General features: G+C 39.2%; 1 protein-coding gene across 1 annotated transcript in view; it reads left to right on the top strand.

Moving 5' to 3' along the window:
- Positions 1-2,111: 2,111 nt before the first annotated feature.
- The window catches only part of DLGAP2 (DLG associated protein 2), a 180,352-nt gene continuing 173,131 nt past the window's right edge, over positions 2,112-9,332 (top strand). The window contains exon 1 of the mRNA XM_069974533.1: positions 2,112-2,353. The gene's annotated coding sequence lies outside the window, so the exon portion shown is untranslated. The remainder of the gene's footprint in view (positions 2,354-9,332) is intronic.

Raw genomic sequence — 9,332 nt, 5'->3', positions numbered from 1 at the left:
CATCCCTAAATAGGACCTTAAGAGACTCATTTGAATAATGTGTATTTATTTACAAGAGAATGCCTAAAGGTGGTCAACCCTTTAAAAGTACTATAGACCTCTACAATATACACCTAAGTAATCTAATAATTTGCCGTAAAGAATTCCACCTTTTAATAAATTGCAATGAGATTGTAATAGTAATCTTTATTTAGAGAGAAGTTATTAATACATCATTTGAAGAATGAATAGGGCCGTGTTCTGGGAGCTGTTTTCCCCCGGATAAGTAGTTCACTATCTAAGTCTCCGCTATTGTACTGCTGAGGTTTATTTCATTTGACTGAATGCATCGCCTATACCGCTCTATTACGAATACTGCAGCATCTCTATTACTCTATGTTGCCCACTATTTGTACTGTATAACACTGTGCACTTTTTTACATCAGGCTGTGTGTTATATACAGATATATGAGCATATGACTTATCAGTGTTTTATTACATATCAGCATATAACTGTGAATGTCTGAATACTATTCAGTGACAATGAATGTATACTGGTGGTAGCCAGCATTGCTCTTACCTGTTCTGTCCTCCTATTTTTTTTTTATTTTTTTTTTTTTTTATAATTCTTTTTAAATATATTTTTCAATAAACATTATTGCAATTTATGAAATGAATTTTTTTTTAATGGCACACTGCTAGATTAGTTGGTATATATACCTACATTTACTAAAAGTGCAAACTTAAGGCCCTATTACACGGAACAAGTATCGGCCGTATTCGGACGTTACGGCCGGTAATCGTCCTGTGTGATAGAAGGCAACCATCAGTTGAAAGACAAACGACAATGATAACAGTGATCTGTTGTTTATTAGTAACTTGACCTCAGATTAACCCTCCCGGCATTACAAAGAAGCTACAGAAGTTGCAGATAAAGCCAGCCAGAGACTTGTTTACATCAGCTGTCTCAGAAGGGAGGAGGGGGAGAGAGAGAGAGAAAAGCTCACACATTTTTGTGTTTTTAGCAGAAAGCAGCAGCTGAGAACTGAGGGAAGGAGACTGAATAGCTAATAACAAGTATGGAAGGAATTGTTAGTCTCACCATGGGCAGCAACATACCAAAAGTTATATTTGAGTGGAATACCCCTTTGACATGATTGTGGAGAAAGTGGGTTGATAATGTGCAAAGTGTTCTCCAAGTCTGTAGGAAACAGTTGTTTATGTGCATTAGTGGTCATTTCACCTTAATTTTCCAAAAAGATGGAGTGTAGTGATGTGAGTTCTCTATGACATAGGACTTCCATCGACCTTTTTAGTCATTATCAGCTTCAAACTTTAACATTATTGCCTCATTTGATATCTGTACAGTGATTTAAGGAAGAATATAGATATAGGGGGAGACTTATCAAACATGGGGTAAAGTGAAACTGGCTCAGTTGCCCCTAGCAACCAATCAGATTCCACCTTTCATTCCTCACAGACTCTTTGGAAAATGAAAGGTGGAATCTGATTGGTTGCTAGGGGCAACTGAGCCAGTCTCACTTTACACCATGTTTGATAAATCTCCCCCATATACAATAACTATCCTGCTGTAACTCTGCAGAATCATTTCACTTTATAGACTGAGGACAGACTAGGTCATGTGTATGATGCTGCCGACCTGCCCCTTCCTCTAATTGCTTGTCTATGATAGAAGATTATTTGAGTGGCATTATTATTTCACTAATATAATTACATGGGAAAATAGCAATTTGACAGATCTAGTTGCTTTGCACTTTGGAGACCTAGAAGAATTACTTTTACAATTTGTCTCTGTAATTACAATCGGCTATTACTGGATTGTTTCATACTGTCTTGACGGAGCTGACATTTGCCTTATAAAATTTTTCAAAGCTTTTTAGAGAAATGTGTAATTCAGTAGTATCAGAGTTGTCGGTGATACCAGGATCTTGGGGGAGATTTATAAAACGTGGTGTAAAGTGAAACTGGCTCAGTTGCCCCTAGCAACCAATCAGATTCCTCCTTTCATTTTCCAAAGAGTCTGTGAGGAATGAAAGGTGGAATCTGATTGGTTGCTAGGGGCGACTGAACCAGTTTCACTTTACACCATGTTTGATAGATCTCCCCACTTGTTTGTCATCCTGAAGGGAGAGGAGGTAGTGGTCGGCGGAGGACATTGTATCAGTAGGCTGCGCTGACTTGCCAGTCAATGTTGTATGCCAGACTGCCACCTATGTCCGAGACAGGAGAGCAGGAGAGGTGTTTGCTACTGATCTGGACAGTTCCTGTCTGGAACAGAGGTGTCAGCAGAGAGCACTGTGTCAGACTGAAAAGAAAACATCTCCTACAGGACATACAGCAGCTGATAAGTATGGTAAGACTTGAGATTTTTCAATAGAAGTCAATTACAAATCTGTATAACTTTATAAAACTAGTTGATTTGAAAGAAATGGATTTTCTCTTGAGTACCCCTTTAAAATAGCATGGCATAGACCTGTATATACTTTGGTTTCACTAACTGGCAAATTCTCTATTATTACATCCGTATCTATGTTATAAATAATTACAGTGAGTAATTATGCAACTTAGCATCTGACTCTCCAGATGGTGCTAAAACGTTCAAAAAACGAGAAAACAAAACTCCAAAAGTTTAAAAGACGTCAAGCTTCATTCAGTGCATTACCTGCAATGGTTTATTTTTTTTTTATGTATAAAGATCTATAAAGACCCTTGCCAGGACTGTTCATACATAGTGTGGCAAGGGGGTGGAGCTTACCGGTATGTCCGCGGGACAGTAATTTGCTACAGTTGGGTTGAAATACATTGACAACTGACATATACACATGAAGAAAGATATAGGCAGCTTGATGCAATAGCAATGTTATGTAGGATTTTGGAAGGGAGACACAAAAGATCAGATTTATAGATCATTCTCCTTGATTTTGGTGATATGAACCCGACACCCCACTACCACCACCACCACCACCTCTCAGTAGGAGTTAGACAAGGAAAATATTTTTCTTTCAAATCAACTGGTTTCAGAAAGTTATACAGATTTGTAATTTACTTCTTTTTTTTAAAAAAAATCTTCAGTGTTCCAGTACTTATCAGCTGCTGAAAGTGGTGCATTCTTTCTAGTCTGACACAGTGCTGACATCTCTGTCTGAGACAGGAACTGTCCAGAGCAGTAGCAAATCCCCATAGAAAACCTCTCCTGCTCTGGACAGTTCCTGACATGGACAGAGGTGGCAGCAGAGAGCACTGTGTCAGGCTGGAAACAATACAACACTTCCTGCAGGGCATACAGCCGCTGATAAGTACTGGAGGACTGAAGATTTTTAAATAAAGTAAATTACAAATCTGAATAACTTTAAGAAACCAATTGATTTGAAAGAAAAGAGATTTTTGCCAAAATACCCCTTTAAATGCTGCTGTCTCCTGAATCTTATCTTTTTTCCCTCTTGAACTACAAAGAATAAAAGCGGCATTGTAACAGGACTCAGGAGCTATCGGTATTGACGATGCCCCTTGTGTGACCCTGGCTGTCAGTCCACAAGCCTAGTGTGGCGGTGGGGGCGGACTTTATAGGAACAAAAAAAAAACAATAAGAATAGAAAATTGTGTTAATCAAAGCAATGTAATGTAAAATTGAAGTCAATCATATTAGTTGTGAGGTTAATTTTAAGTATCACTGTTGTTGTTTTTTTGTGGTTTTTTTTGCAGAAATCAATAGTCCAGGCAATTTAAAGAAACTTTGTAATTGGGTTTATTAGGCAAATATGCCATTATCTGCATTCAAAAAGACTTTCCCCAGCCCCCCCCCCTCTCTCCATCACTGCTCATTATCAGGAAATCTCAACTCTTTTACATCAGTCGTGCCCTGTGTAACCTATGGAGGGAAGAGGGAGATTAGTCGCCAGCATAGAGCAGAGAACAAAGGATTACACAGCGGGACCTGTGTGAAAGCCATTATTCAAAGGTCAGAGAGGTCAGTGCTGACTTCAGAGGAGATAGCCCAGTGATGTAGCTGTAAATTAACTCTTTGTTGTCCCGTTTTGGTGCCTCATCTCCCTAAACCCCTCCCCTCTCCATAGAGAACCATAAAGACAGGGGGGAGAGCTTCAAACTGCTTTTTCATGATAAAAAATGTATTTTTTGGCTAATAAATCCAACTACTACGTTTCTTAAAATCGCCTGTACTATTGATTTCTGCAAAAAAAAAAAAATAGTGACCAATATATACTAGATTTCACCTACAAGAATAATCTTTAGTCAGAGAATCTTCAGTTGTGGCCTGTGATTCAGTGTCAGTGTTACAGTAGTCATTATGCATTTTTTCCCCAACATACTTTATCTTGTTCTAATAGTAACGCATCAATGTAACTGTATGTTACGGATGTTATCACCTCTCATTTCTTTTTTAAGAATTAGATTTAACATAGAATTCCTAATATTTTTTTTTTGTTCTCATTAGCTACCCATCTTATGCTGAAAAGAAATCTCTCACTAGGTTTATTCTGAGACAGAAATGCTGAACAGATTGGGGTATTACTTACATCATTCTGTTCAGCCGTTCTCCTAATATGCAGGAGAATAGGATTATTGCCACACCCTTCCCCCCGCCCCCAGCTGCTGATTGACAGCTGACTGCCTATACACAGCATGGATAGATAACTGCCAATCAGCAGCTGGTGGACAAAGTTTTTTGCTTCTCATGAATATCCAGGACTACTGGGCTCATGCACATAATGTAGAGGACTACTTATTGTGCATGTTATTCAGGAGGATATCTCTGGATCAGCTGCACAGAACCAAGTAAGTGATACATCATTCTATTCAGCTTCTCTGTCACTAGTTTATACTACCCTGAGATAGGACACCATAATCCTACAGACAGAGACTCTTTAAGAAGTGGTAGTAGTGTTGTTGCCCAGATACATTGCACTCTATATTCTCTCCAGCTTTGAGCATGTAGCTCCTGGCTATCCAGCTGCTGGGAGCACATACACATGAATGGTTACTGGAGCCTGGGAATCAGTGTAAATCACAGGATAGATTGAATTGACCTGCACAGCGGTTTAATGCACTCACTATGGAGGTGATTACTGCCTATAGCCATAATGACAGATACTGCAGAGCTGCAAATGCATCCATATTGTCATTCCCCATATTTATTGGTGGCAGGTCCTTATGATATTAATATTATTTGTTTCAGAAATATCTATTTAATATTCATTATAATCAGATTAGAAAAAGCAGCATGATACTACTGTATAGGAACCCTGGAATTAGCATCCTTATAAGAAACAGCAGTCTCATTTCTTCCCGATCATAAAATAGAGACAATGGGGGACGTCTAATGTGTGCGACTGATCTTATGAGGATTGGTGTATAAATGAAAATAAATAAACATGTTTGGTATCGCCGCATGCGTATTCACGCGAACTAATATTTTATCACATTCCTGATCTCGCATGATAAACGGTATAAGCGCAGAAACCCGCCAAGGTGCAAAAATTTTGCATTTTTGGTCGCATCAAATCCAGAAAAATTGTAATGAAAAGCGATCAAAAAGTCGCATATACACAATCAAGGTACCGATAGAAAGTACAGATCATGGCGCAAAAAATGACACCTCAATCCGCCCCAAAGACCAAAGGATAAAAGTTTTATAAGCATGGGAATAGAGCAGTTTTAAGGAACTATTTTTTTTAAAAGGTTTTATTTTTTTAAAAGCCATCAAATAATATAAAAGTTATGCAAGTTGCATATCGTTTTAATCGTACCGACTTGGGGTACATGAATAACATGTCAGATTTTCCATAGGACGAACGGCGTAAAAACGAAAGCCCCCCAAAGAAAAAGAATTGTTGTTTTTTTTTTTTCAATTTCACAGCGCATATAATTTTTTTCCTGGTTTCGCAGCATATTTTATGCAAAAATTAAGTCTGCCATTGCAAAGTACAATTAGTGACGCAAAAAATAACGGCTCATGTGGGTTTCTAGGTGAAAAAATGCAAGTGCTAAACACAAGGAGGAAAAAATGAAAACGCAAAAAGGAAAATTGGCTGCGTCCTTAAGAGGTTAAGGTGTAAACTACTTTGCCTTGTAAAATTTCAGTGGCTGATGAATCTGAAAGTTAAAGGGGTAGTTCACCAAAAAAATATTCTTTCAAATCAGTTGGTGCCAGAAATTTGTAATTTACTTCTATTAAAAAATCTCCAGTCTTCCAGTACTTATCAGCTGCCATATGTCCTGCAGGAAGTGGTGTATTCTCTCCAGTTTGACACTGTGCTCTCTGCTGCCACCTCTTCTGCTCTCCAGACTGGAAAGAATACACCACTTCCTGCAGGACATACAGCAGCTGCTGATAAAAGAAGACGTGAGATTTTTTGTAATAGAAGTAAATTACAAATCTCCGGCACTTTTTTGGCACCAGTTGATTTGAGAGAATTTTATTTATTTTATTTTTTTTGTGCGAGCTATCCCTTAAACCTAATCTTTGTATTGTGTTTTTTTTTTCTATTTATTTTTTAGTTTATTATTTATTGTTTATTATTTGACTCAATGCAATTAGAATTTTAGCCCATTAATACTCTGTTTTTATCTTTTCATTAGTTGCAATGTTTCTCTATTGGAAACGCTTAGCTTAACAGAAAAAATGAATGATCCCTATGCTGTGCGGTGGGGGAATTAAGTGTACTATCGCTTCCCTAGCTTGTATTCTTGTATTGATTTCAACTGGAACAAAAGCTTTGGGACTCTGAGAGTTGAAAACTGTGGTATCATTTATGTTTTAGATACAGCTAAGGTAGCGAAACCCCAAACATTACGAAAATTTATTGTTTCTTTATACCCCCTATGGAACCATTCACTAAAAACAATATACGAATGAGGAGAAGTAATTCGGCTGAGCACAGAAAGGAGGGCTTCTCCGGAAAATAACATGTATGCTTTATTAGATCTACTTCACAGGGATATTATTCTGCAGACATAGGAATTATAAAGCCGGGGATGTACAGGCCTCCTAATCATTTCCTGAGCCGGAGAGTGGTCTGAACCTTATTACTACTTACAGATCTCTGGAGTATATCAGCTAAACTTGTACTCGTGGTAAGATGAGCCTTGGCGCTGGGTACAGATGCGGTAATATTTGCGAGGGATTGTGGAAATAGAATTTTATATACAACGCTGCACATACATTCTTTGTGATTGCAATGCCCATTGTTGTAGAGACTAGAGATGAGCGAACATTAAAAAAAAATAATCGGAACCGGTTTGTGTTCGCCGAACATTCACGAACAAATAACGAACAAACAGTAGAAGCGTACGTTTCTAAGGGTACGTTTTTCTGCACATGCTTACAGGTTATCAGGTGCAAAGCGTAAATTACGCTGTTGCGTACGTTCGCAAGTTTGAATATGTTCGAAAATTATCGTTATAACCATTGTGATCATCGGAAAAATTGTCCATGATTGGCGAACACGAACAATTAGCGTCATGTTCGTACGTATGTTTCTTTATTCCAAGACAAAACAGGTTACATGGAGCAGACAAGACAATTAAAGGAGAAGTGCAGCCATTTTTTAAATCTTGCAGCCAGCCGGGCCAGGGGGGAATTTGATATCCAGTGGGTAGCTACCTCTCCCTGTGCCCGCGGTGATCAGTGGACCAGCCTCTGGACCCCGGATGGGCTCCGGGATCTCTGGGGTGTACACGGCTGATGGACTGGATGCTCACTCAGTCAGTGATTGGGGCGGGACGCTGCTCCAGTCACTGATTGGCTGAGCGGCCAGTCCATCAGCCGACACAGGCATTCCCCATGCCCCCCCCATTCTTGGCGTGCCAATCCTGCCCGTTCCTTCTAATGATAATCAATGGAGCAGACGGGCCAACTTGCATTCTGGGGGCTGAGCAGGGCTCCTAACAGTGCTCCGGACCAAGAATTACACTGCTAACAGCAGGAGAACAGCGCCGAGGAGGAAGGTGGGAGACATATCTTCTTTCTCTGCACCCTGTGCGCAACAGGAGTCTATCAGCAAGTTAGAGTCATCAAACCTGCTAAACGTTCCTCTGTAAAGAATTTTTTTTCACTGGAGTACCCCTTTAACTGCATGTTTCTGTTCCAGCTACCTTCTTATATGTAAAGAATATACTATAGGCAGTGGCTATTAACATGTTAATATGAAGGGATCAGCCCAGAAGACTGCATATACTGTATCTTTAGTCCATTAGAGACTTGCCATATAGTGGAGTTTATTTAGTGATTACAGATGAGATATTAGTGACTAAATTTTACATAAACCACAACCTTAAAGGGTCATTCCCATCTTTGCTGTGATCCATTGGCAGAGTGCCACACTGTGAAAGGCTTTACCAGCTACATATATCCAAAGATCAAGAACCTGGATATAAATAATGACCCTGTTTTTTGCTTCTTCTAATAGGCACTCGTCAAAACTCAGTGATATAAAGCCGAATAACTCAATGTCCCTCTCCTTCAGTTTACTCGCGCAGTTTTATAAGGCCATCATCTGGTACAGTAGATGTTTCCAAGCATCTCGGAGACTCTGTCTGCATTGACATGAGGGAACTGTGGAGGCTATACCGTCTGTCACGAAACTCCCTGTTCTTTTTTTTTTTCTTTTTTTTTTTTTTTCTGAAGATTCATCACAATCTGCTCAGCATAGAGGATCCCATTAATTCTGACAAAATCGCCAAATCCATTTAAAGAAATGCAGGGAACCTCTGGGATGCTTCAGTACTAACAATAGACAGTGCTCTTTGTATTAGGCCTAGCCTAATGTATAATACATTAGGCTAGGGCCATTATCCATTTTTGTATACGCAAAAAAAACAAAAAACTTTTTTTTTTTTTTTTATAATGGAAGTCATTGGAAAAATGGATCAAAACGGATTGCACACAATTGCATCTGTTTTTTTATCTGGTTTTCCATCCGTTTTTTGAAAAAACATAGTGTGAAAACAGCAATACGGTAAATTACTTTCCTGGCTTTGTTTCTATTTTACAAAAATGGTTGTTTTGTTTTTTTTTTCTTGAAAGTCTTGAAGTCTTGAAAAGTAGGGTAACATACCTAGATTCAATGGCCTGATGGCAATGCAAGATTTCTAATTTTTGAAGTCGGTATCATGCATCTCTTCTGATGACAAGGCTTAGGGAGGCATTTATTAAGTCCGGCGTTTTTTACGCCGGACTTAAAAATGCCCCCGCAGCTCCGGCGGTACGGGGATTTATGTAGAGGCGGACTGCCTGTACATAAATCCTGTGCGCGCCGGTGCGCACCGCCGAAAACCTACGCCAGCTGAGGACTGGAGTAGGTTTTCGGCGTACA

The sequence above is a fragment of the Dendropsophus ebraccatus genome, chromosome 6 (assembly GCF_027789765.1).
Source record: "Dendropsophus ebraccatus isolate aDenEbr1 chromosome 6, aDenEbr1.pat, whole genome shotgun sequence".
Taxonomy (NCBI): Eukaryota; Metazoa; Chordata; class Amphibia; order Anura; family Hylidae; genus Dendropsophus; species Dendropsophus ebraccatus.
The sequence above is the reverse complement of the archived record's forward strand: the minus strand, read 5'-3'. Positions and strand labels throughout refer to the sequence as shown.